Source organism: Mustela erminea, chromosome 4, assembly GCF_009829155.1.
Source record: "Mustela erminea isolate mMusErm1 chromosome 4, mMusErm1.Pri, whole genome shotgun sequence".
Lineage (NCBI taxonomy): Eukaryota > Metazoa > Chordata > Mammalia > Carnivora > Mustelidae > Mustela > Mustela erminea.
In genome coordinates this window covers 73,923,524-73,934,051 of record NC_045617.1, presented here as the reverse complement: position 1 = coordinate 73,934,051, position 10,528 = coordinate 73,923,524, and the positions used below count along the sequence as shown (strand labels likewise).

At 35.2% G+C, this 10,528-nt stretch overlaps 1 long non-coding RNA gene across 1 annotated transcript in view; it reads right to left on the bottom strand.

Moving 5' to 3' along the window:
- Positions 1-9,669: 9,669 nt before the first annotated feature.
- Positions 9,670-10,528, bottom strand: part of LOC116588484 — a 36,725-nt gene continuing 35,866 nt past the window's right edge. The window contains exons 2-3 of the long non-coding RNA XR_004284963.1: positions 10,093-10,384; positions 9,670-9,977 (exon numbers count right to left, since the gene is read on the bottom strand). This is a non-coding gene — a long non-coding RNA (uncharacterized LOC116588484). The remainder of the gene's footprint in view (positions 9,978-10,092; positions 10,385-10,528) is intronic.

The window sequence follows — 10,528 nt, the reverse complement described above, 5'->3', positions numbered from 1 at the left end:
CTGTGGGCCTTCCAAAATCCGCTCTTCATATTCAGTGAAAAGTAAATCACATATTGTAATAATTTTATTACCACTGCCTAAGTCATCTTTACATAGTGCTTGACAAATATCAAACTAGTTCTCTAATATTGTTATTTGATGATCACAGTAGCCCCGTAAAATGAATACAGCTGATTTTTTTAATGTTCATTTCACTTATGAGAAAGTCTGGCTTGCTAAAGGCCACAGAATTGGCAAAATCCACAATTGGCAAAATCCAGATCTAGGGTTTTCATACAGATGGATTACTATGTATTGTTCAAAACATTTTTCCCATTTACGGTGTATGAGTCTTCTCCAAGCTTCACATGTCTTTTATTTTCTAGGTTTCTAAGACAGACAATAACCTACACACTGAGGTTTTCTTACAAAGGAAATATTATTTCAATGCATTGTTATAAAGAGCTCTAGTCTGATTCTGAAGAGAAATAAAACATTCCTTATTTTTACTTTCTTAATAACTTACTTACAGGAAATGGGAAAACAGACAAAACAAAAATACATCCAAAATAAAGAAAACTTCCAAATTTTTTTCTGAAATATTATATCTTGAGAGACAACATAGGTCTGTGTATGAAGCCTGAGTTTAGAAGTTAGTTATGCTGCCAGACCCAATTCTTCCCACCTTGTTCCAATTTTCCTTTTGCCTTCTCATCGCCTTCTCACATACCACAAAATTTATACTTTAATTATTTTGACTCATTGTCTCTTCTCTCCAATTTGAATGTAAGTTCCAAGTGGGCAAGGCTCTCTCTTTCACCCTCTGAACACTAGCATAGTGTCTGGCATATACTAGGAACACAGTAGTTTGCTGAGTGAATGAGTGGAGATAGACCTGGGTTGGAATTCTCACCTTACCATTTATCAAGAGCAGAAATTTAGGAATGGAATTAAACCTTTCTGAGTACGTGTGTGGTGAAATGTACATAACATAACAGTCACCATTTTAGCCATTTTTAAGTGTACAGTTATGTGATATTAAGCACATTAGTATTGTTTTACAACGATCCGCACCACCCACCTCCAAAACTTCTTCGTCTTTCCCAGCTGAAACTCTATACCTGTTAAACCACATCCCATGGCCTCCTCCTCCTAACCGTTGGCAAACATGGGTCTACTTTTTGTCTCTCTGAATTTGACTATTCTAAGTAACGCATATTAATGAAATCATATAGTATTTATATTTTTATGACTGGCTTATTTCACTTAGCATCCTGTACTCAACATTCACCCGTGCTGTAGTTTGTGTCAGAATTTCTTTTCTTTTGGGGCATCTGGGTGACTCAGTGGGTTGAGCATCTGCCTTCAGCTCAGGTCATGATCTCAGGGTCCTGGGATTGAGCCCTGCATCAGGCTCTCTGCTCCGCGGGGAGCCTGCTTCCCGCCACCCCCTTCTTTGCCTGCCTCTCGGCCTACTTGTGATCTCTCTGTCAAATAAATAAATAAAATATTTTAAAAAAGAATTTCTTTTCTTCTTAAGGCTGAATCATATCCCATTGTATATATGTATACCACATTTTGCTTACCCATTCTTTTGTTGATAGATACTTGGGTTCCATCCACCTTTGGCTATTATGAATAATGCTGCTATAAACATGGGTATACAAATATCTGTTGTGTCTCTGTTTTAATTCTTTTGACTATATACTCAAAAATAGAGTTGCTGGATCATATGATAATTCTATTTTTAATTTTTTTTAAATTTTTTATTTTTTATAAACATATATTTTTAGTCCCCAGGGGTACAGGTCTGTGAATCACCAGGTTTACACACTTCACAGCACTCACCAAAGCACATACCCTCCCCAATGTCCATAATCCCACCCCCTTCTCCCTAACCCCCTCCCCCCAGCAACCCTCAGTTTGTTTTGTGAGATTAAGAGTCACTTATGGTTTGTCTCCCTCCCATTCCCATCTTGTTTCATTTATTCTTTTCCTACCCACTTAAGCCCCCATGTTGCATCACCACTTCCTCATATCAGGGAGATCATATGATAGTTGTCTTTCTCTGCTTGACTTATTTCGTTAAGCATGATACGCTCTAGTTCCATCCATGTTGTCGCAAATGGCAAGATTTCATTTCTTTTGATGGCTGCATAGTATTCCATTGTGTATATATACCACATCTTCTTGATCCATTCATCTGTTGATGGACATCTAGGTTCTTTCCATAGTTTGGCTATTGTGGACATTGCTGCTATAAACATTCGGGTGCACGTGCCCCTTTGGATCACTACGTTTGTATCTTTAGGGTAAATACCCAATAGTGCAATTGCTGGGTCATAGGGCAGTTCTATTTTCAACATTTTGAGGAACCTCCATGCTGTTTTCCAGAACCTAACCAAAGAGGCACAGAATCTATACTCAGAAAACTATAAAGTACTCATGAAAGAAATTGAGGAAGACACAAAGAAATGGAAAAATGTTCCATGCTCCTGGATTGGAAGAATAAATATTGTGAAAATGTCTATGCTACCTAAAGCAATCTACACATTTAATGCAATTCCTATCAAAGTACCATCCATCTTTTTCAAAGAAATGGAACAAATAATTCTAAAATTTATATGGAACCAGAAAAGACCTCGAATAGCCAAAGGGATATTGAAAAAGAAAGCCAACGTTGGTGGCATCACAATTCCGGACTTCAAGCTCTATTACAAAGCTGTCATCCTCAAGACAGCATGGTACTGGCACAAAAACAGACACATAGATCAATGGAACAGAATAGAGGGCCCAGAAATAAACCCTCAACTCTATGGTCAACTAATCTTCGACAAAGCAGGAAAGAATGTCCAATGGAAAAAAGACAGCCTCTTCAATAAATGGTGCTGGGAAAACTGGACAGCCACATGCAGAAAAATGAAATTGGACCATTTCCTTACACCACACACAAAAATAGACTCAAAATGGATGAAGGACCTCAATGTGCGAAAGGAATCCATCAAAATCCTTGAGGAGAACACAGGCAGCAACCTCTTCGACCTCAGCCGCAGCAACATCTTCCTAGGAACAACGCCAAAGGCAAGGGAAGCAAGGGCAAAAATGAACTATTGGGATTCCATCAAGATCAAAAGCTTTTGCACAGCAAAGGAAACAGTTAACAAAATCAAAAGACAACTGACAGACTGGGAGAAGATATTTGCAAACGACATATCAGATAAAGGACTAGTGTCCAGAATCTATAAAGAACTTAGCAAACTCAACACCCAAAGAACAAATAATCCAATCAAGAAATGGGCAGAGGACATGAACAGACATTTCTATTTTTAATTTTTTAAGGAACCACTATACTATTTTACACAGTCCCACACCATTTTCATTCCCACCAGCAATGCACAAGGGTTCTGATTTCTCTACATCCCTGCTAACACTTGTTATTTGGGGGGGGGGGGGTTGTTTATCTGTTTGTTTTTAATACTAGCCATCTTAATAAATGTGATGGAAGTCTGTCCAAGTTTTAACAGCTTCATCTATACAGTGAGGATATACGCAGAGACTATCAATTAGAGTCAGAGTGGGTGTTAACCAAAAGGAGAATTTCTTTTGTTTACTGTTATATTGGGGAAGAAAATTCCCACATAAATGTTGAGAGTTACTTCTACTTTTCCTGTTGTTGTCCAAAATTCACTCAGAATGGCATACACACAAATCAGCCATAACATATAGGAAAAAATAGAGAGTCTTATTTTTATTTTTTTCTCTTTTCTCCCATGAAAGAGACTACTACTGACTGGATCCAATGGAAAGAATCTAAATAATTAAAAAGTGAGACATAACTTGAGTAATTTATATTTTCATTTAATGATAAAGACTTCTACCTCTTCTTTGCCTAATTTACCATAAAAGAAAAGAAAAATAATGTCTATATGTCTAAGTATGTCTCTACCCATGAATACAGTAACAAAAATAATATAATAATCTTTAACAATTTCAAAATACTTAAAAGAGGATTGAATTATTATGGTAGAAGGAATACATAGATCTAGCTGCTATTTTGTCTAAAATATCACAAAAGAATATCACCATATCTAAAAATATCTATATTTAAAATAATAAATCTATAGTTATTCTTAAAAATGGGAAAGAAGTAGGTAGTTATATAATTTGAAGTATTTCCATCCCAAATCACTAAAAGCTTATGATAAACATAACTAGAAGTCATATTCTAGTAGACAGGGATATTTGAATACAAAATTTTCAGAAAACAAAAGAATTACCAATAATTTCAAGAAAACCAAAACCAAGAAACTTTAAGAAAGCAAACAACCAATAACTGTTAAAAGGGAACAGTAACAAAAAAGAGACAGATACAATAAGTAAAACACACTTTTAATATATCCTCAGCTCTTTGAGAATTCTGTGTCCATAAAAAAGGAAATAAACTTTGTAGAAATGAAAGCTAAGGAAGTTGAAGTGGAAAAAAAACAACAACAACTCTGCAGATGGATAGAATAGAGAATGGGCACAACTAGATAGTAAGTCCATGAGCTGAGGATGGAGCCAGGGAAATCTCCCAGAACACAAAAGAACAAAGAAATGAAAAGAATGAGAAAAAAGTTAATAGACAAGGACAACAAATTCCAATGTCCATTTATTAAAAGCTCCAGAATGGGGCACCTGGGTGCCTCAGTTGGTTGACCATCTGACTCTTGATCTCAGCTCAGGTCTTGATCTCATGGGAGTTGAGGCCCCACACTGGACTCTGTGCTGGGCATGGAGCCTACCTTAAAAAAAAAAAAAAAAAAAAAAGAGCTCCAACATGATCAAAGAGGCTGGCATGGGAGAAACAACAAGGAAATCACATAAATTATAAAAGAAAATGTTACTTGGCACAACTGAAAGATCTTATGGAGTATCAAGAAAGATGTACCAAGCAAGATGAATAAAAAATAGAAATATACCTAGGCCACCATGCTGAGGTTCCAGAATCCCAAAGATCAAAAGAAAAATCCTACAAGATTTTAGAGTGAAAAAATAGGCTATTAACAAAAATGGACAAGAATCATCTAGGCAATACTGACAGCCAGAAGAGAATTAAGTTTTCTTTAATGCCATCAATAAAACACCTGTTTTAAACCTAAAATACTACTCTTAGGTAAACTCAAATTGGAGACAAAATAATGACATTTTCAGGTGTCCAGTGATTCAGGAAGTCTACCACCCACAGCTGTTCTCTAAAAAATCACTCCTAAGTATAGCACAGGAAAGAGAAGCCCAGGAAGTGGGAAATACTAGACCATCAGAAAAAGTGGTAAGCAAAGAAACCAATAATTCTAGTTAAGTTTAAATATTTGTTGAAGTACGATGTAAAAAAACCAAAGAAGATCAAACTTTTGGAAATAAAATCTCTGGTGATTTTAACAAAACTTTGGTAGAGGGCTGGGAGTATGAGCATGAGGGAGGGAGTCAATTTGTAATGTCTTAAGTTTCTTATCTTTTCACAGAGTATAAAAATTCAACTAAATGAATATATATGGATATATAGATATGATTATATATATATATAATTATGGTAAATGATAAAATTATATATCTAAGCAAAAACAGAGATAAGTTCAACATAAGACTTATGAATAATTAATATTAAAAAGAAATTAGTTGTATGAATTGCCAAAATCACTAGTGAAAAAAAATGGCAAAAACACATGATTCACTTGATAGAAGAGAGGGAAAGAGAAAGCACAATAATTTGGCAAATAAGTGCAGGCATAATTATTCATTATAAACATGTACATGTACAAAATAAACATGTACAGTATAAAATTATATATATTCAATTAGGATTATGTAATTTAACACCCAATGAAAAATAAACAATTATTGAAATTAATTGATAGGTCTCAAATACCTGAAACATACAGAACATTATTCTTTACACTATAGAATGGTATATTACACAAAAGTGCTGTGTTTGCTATCAAGCCCATGATAGAAGAAAAAGTTTTAAAAAGGCAATTTAGTGGACTGCTCTAGTGTACAATAGCAAAAATAGGAACTCTGAGCAAAGTATCAGTAAAGTTATTGAGGAGGATTTAGTCCATAGCATCAAACTCATTATAACAGGAACTCTATTATTTTATTGGCTTATAGGATATCATCAGTGATCATATAATTGTTCTCAAGTATTTATCAGTGATGTTGCATTGTGAAGCTCAAATAAAATGAAAGAAAATACAAATTTCTGTATAAATCATTGCTCCTAGATATAGAATAAAAGAAAAACCTTTTGACAAAAATTGCAAAGTGGTTGTATTGCTATCACCTAGACCCTTGCTGACATGGCACAACTCACTCTTAAAGGTCACAACTGGTACTTTTTTATTCTATTAGCATTTCTTGATAAAAGAAAGCATTGTCCTAATATCTGTACTTAGTCCTGCCTTTCCATATGATATAATAGTAAATAATGACTGCACCAAACCTCAGTAGGTTCTAAGACCATGATAGGGCAGAGAGGCCACTCCAAAGAGTAGTACTATGGACTGAATTGTGTTCCCCCAAGATCTTCATATGTTGAACCACTCACCCTCAATGTGATGATATCTGGAAGTTGGGCCTTAAGAAGGTATTAGGTTGATGAGGTTATGAGTCTCTCATGATGAGATTAGTTATCTTTATAAGGAGAGACATAAGAGAACTTCTATTCTCTTCTCTCTCTTTCTTTCTCTCTTCTTTCCTTCCTTTCTTTCTTTCTTTCTTTCTTTCTGTCTTTTTCCCTCTCTCATCAAGGAAATCCATGTGAACACACAGTGAGATGGTGGCTGTCTCCAAGGCAGGGAGAGAAATCTAATCAGAACACAACCATTCTGGTACCCTGATCTCAGACTTCCAGCCTTTAGAGCAAAGGAGATAAATTTCTGTTGTTTAAGTCACCTTCTATATGATATTTTATTATGGCATCTTGTGCTAAGATAGTATCACAAACCAGTCAAGGATGAACAAAATATTCTGGATTAAATCACTTTATTTATATAGGGATGAACTTATATAAAAGTACACTCTTATATCAGATATTTTTTATAACTCATCAGGTATCAGCAAAAGCCCCAGTAGGATAGGGGCAGATAATATCAGTACAGGTCTTTATGCTAAGCTGTTTGGTAAACTTCTGGATTGCTCTAATCAAGTGGAATGGTATAGATCCCATGTCATGAATCAGAACTTCATAAATTGTTCTTGACCAAATTCTCAATAGATCCTTTCACCCAGGTTTCTGTACGAGACCCTAGAAATGGCTCACTTAACCTATACAAACCCTCAGTAAAAATATACTTCCAAGAAGCTGTTACCAACATTCTTTCTTTTTCTAATTTTCACACAGATATAGAAGAGACAAAGTCCCAGAGGTGCTGCAAGTCCATTAATTCTGCTTCTGTGGTCAACCGAATAGAATGGGATCTTCCTGACAGAGGGTACCTTCTATAACACCCAGTTCTTAGTCATCCTGCTGTCATCACCCTTTGAAATAAACTCCTAAACCTGGATGCCAATGACTGAGAAATATGTCTTTTTTACTTGAATCTTTGTTATCCTTCTTATCCTTATTTCCATCTCTTTCACTTTTACCTGATTCTATATTTAATAAAACTCTTGTAGTATTTCTCCACTTTCTTACCCATGATCTGTCCATATATATTTTCCTTTTTTCCAACCCATTTTAACTAACCTAGTTTTTTGGCTTAAATTTCTTTTCTTTCTCTTCATCCACAAATTTCAAAGTGTCCTGCACTATTAGAAAAAAAAAAATGTAAGTGGTTGCATCCCATTCTTACTATAAATGACCTACTTCTTTTTCCATCACTCCAAGAATGCCCACTTCAGCCCTCTAGCTGCCATGATCCACAAAGCTCCAAATGTTTGTTGGTCTTTGACTAACAAAGATGACCTGCCCTACCTAGCTAGAGTGAGATTAAAGACCAGGAATAGAGCAGGATGAATAACCATTTGAGGCCGAAAAGGGGAATGAAGTAAAAAAGAAGGTGAAGATGCTCTTCATCATGGAAATGGTGTCTACTAGGGTACCAGAGAAGACTTGACAGGTAGGTAGGTGCTGGTCCATTCCCACTGCCACTGTGCTAAAGCCCATATCCCTTCTGTTTCCAATTAAAGATGTGTGACTTGAAAATATTCTTGATAGAAATAATAATTTGGTGTAAAAACGTTTCTTAAATATGTTCACTTTCCCTTTAACAGCTTAGTTGCAATAACATGAATGAAAAAATAGCTCAGAACACCCATAGTCTCTTGGTCTGGGATTTACTATAAAAGGAAGAAAAAAAATAGACTTTTAAAGCACTTATTCTTACCAAAACGCAAAAGCTTCATGCTTTAAAATCCAGAATCTCCTGAAAGACTGTATAAAACTTTTGTTGCTTGTCAATAAGTGATACTGAAACACTGACTGTTACTCTAGACAATAAAGACTCCCAGTTTCTGAGATATAACTTTGGTCATTTGTGTGACTAACAAAAATGTTGGACTAATAATTACATTTCACAGTGGCTAAGTTTTTCCAACAACAAAAAGTTGTTAATCTAGCATAGTGAAGTAGTATGTACAATGATTGGACCAAATGCTGCCAATATTCCAGTCTTGGTTCTGACCTTTTCATTTATTTTCTATGTGACTTTGGGCAAGTTACTTATCTCAGCCTTAGTTTCCCTTTTTAAAAAATAACAGTTGTAAGTACTTCTTAGAATTTTTAGAGAATTTAAGGAGTTAATACATAAATACAACTTAGAGTGGTTCCTGATACATAAGAAGCACTCAATAATTAATTTAGCTATTCTTAAGAACATCTCAGTCACCTCCTTTAAATCTACAGAGTGAGTCCTCTAAGCATCATTAGGTAATACTGCTCAGTTACTGGAAGGTAAAAATTCTTCAGTACTCACATTAAAGATGTTAGTACCTGTACAGAAGTCAAACAACATAAACACAAACACAGATTTGTGACCCTGAAGACAGAGAAATCTGGAATCAGAAATTCTGGTGTTTTATTTTGACTTAAAAAAATGCCCATTCATCAAACATTTTTATTCCTTAATTTCAGCATTTATAAAATGTAAACATAGAGTCTGGCCAAGCTGAGAAAATATGCAGCATGAGCTTTAAATTATGAACATGGGTCATTTATTCATAGATTCTTATATTCTTTAAAATTAAAATTATAATAGCTTATTTAATCCTTATATAATGACATGTTGCTGGTAGTTATGCTCCTAGGAAGTTATGCATAAATAATACATTAATCTGTAAACATTGCTTTTATAATATTATATTACAGTTTAGCTTTTTGCTAATATTTGGAGACACTGCATGGATTTAAGATGGCAGACATTTGAAACCATTCTCCACTACCTACCAACTAGCATGAGCTCAAGCAACTTACTTAACCTTTCTGTCTACCTCAATTCCCTCATTGCAAAATGGAGAAATGGCTAAATCTCTTCATTGTATTGTGGTAAGAGCTTATTCATATAATATACATAAAATACCCAGAATATAGTGGCAGCATCATAGTAAACACCCCAAAATTATCAGCTTGAAATTGAAATATATTTATTTCTCATTTGTTACTTTTACATTCTTTTTTTTTTTAATTTATTTAGTCACATAATTTTTAAAAAAGGTGGGGGGAGGTTAAGTCACAGTGGTTTGGTAACTTACTTGAAAATAAAAGTGACCTCTTTTGGTCATCTCCATGATCCATGACTGCCTCTCCTTGGGCACCATTTGAGTTCTGTCCATCCTCTTTTCTCCAAAGAGATTCATTGAGTGTATACTCTGGGCTCAGTGTTGCAGGATCAAGTATTTGAAGACAGGAGGGCTCAAGATAGCAGATTCTTAGGATCCCTGAACTTTTGAGTCTTTTGAATTCCTTCCACAGATTGTCTGCAAATTTAAACATGCTAAGACAGAAGGAAAATTCCAGAGACCTGAGATGAAAAAGAATAGAGAATATAGGAAAAATAGGCTTAGAATTAAGGCAGCATTACTTAATGCTAAAGTTTAAAAAAGGAAAAGAATAATAAGAAAAAGAAAAGGACTTACCAGCCCTGGCATCTTTTGGGTACTTCTGATCAACCAGGCTCCAAGCATTCTTAGACTAAGCAATTTCAGATTTATGGCTGGATGCTGGAGAGTATGTGTTATCCTTCCCTTATTCTGGTTCCTTAGTCATTTTTCAGTCATCAGTTCACTCAATACATTGTTTGTAACACCTTCCCTGGGCTAAGCCTTCATTGTATTAGACATTGGGACCAGGAAAATAGAGAAGTGGTTATCAAGATGAAAAAAGGCATAATTCTTGACCTCGAAGAGTTTGTAATCTGGTGGAAAAAAACTGAAAAAGGCCCAGAAACATTACAATAGAGCCCTGAGTTAACAAATATAAGTACTAGGGGCTCACAGAAGGAGTGATGAGTTCTGCTGGGAAGGCAGGGACATTTTCACAGAGGATTTAGCACTTCAGTAAGTCCCTAAGGAA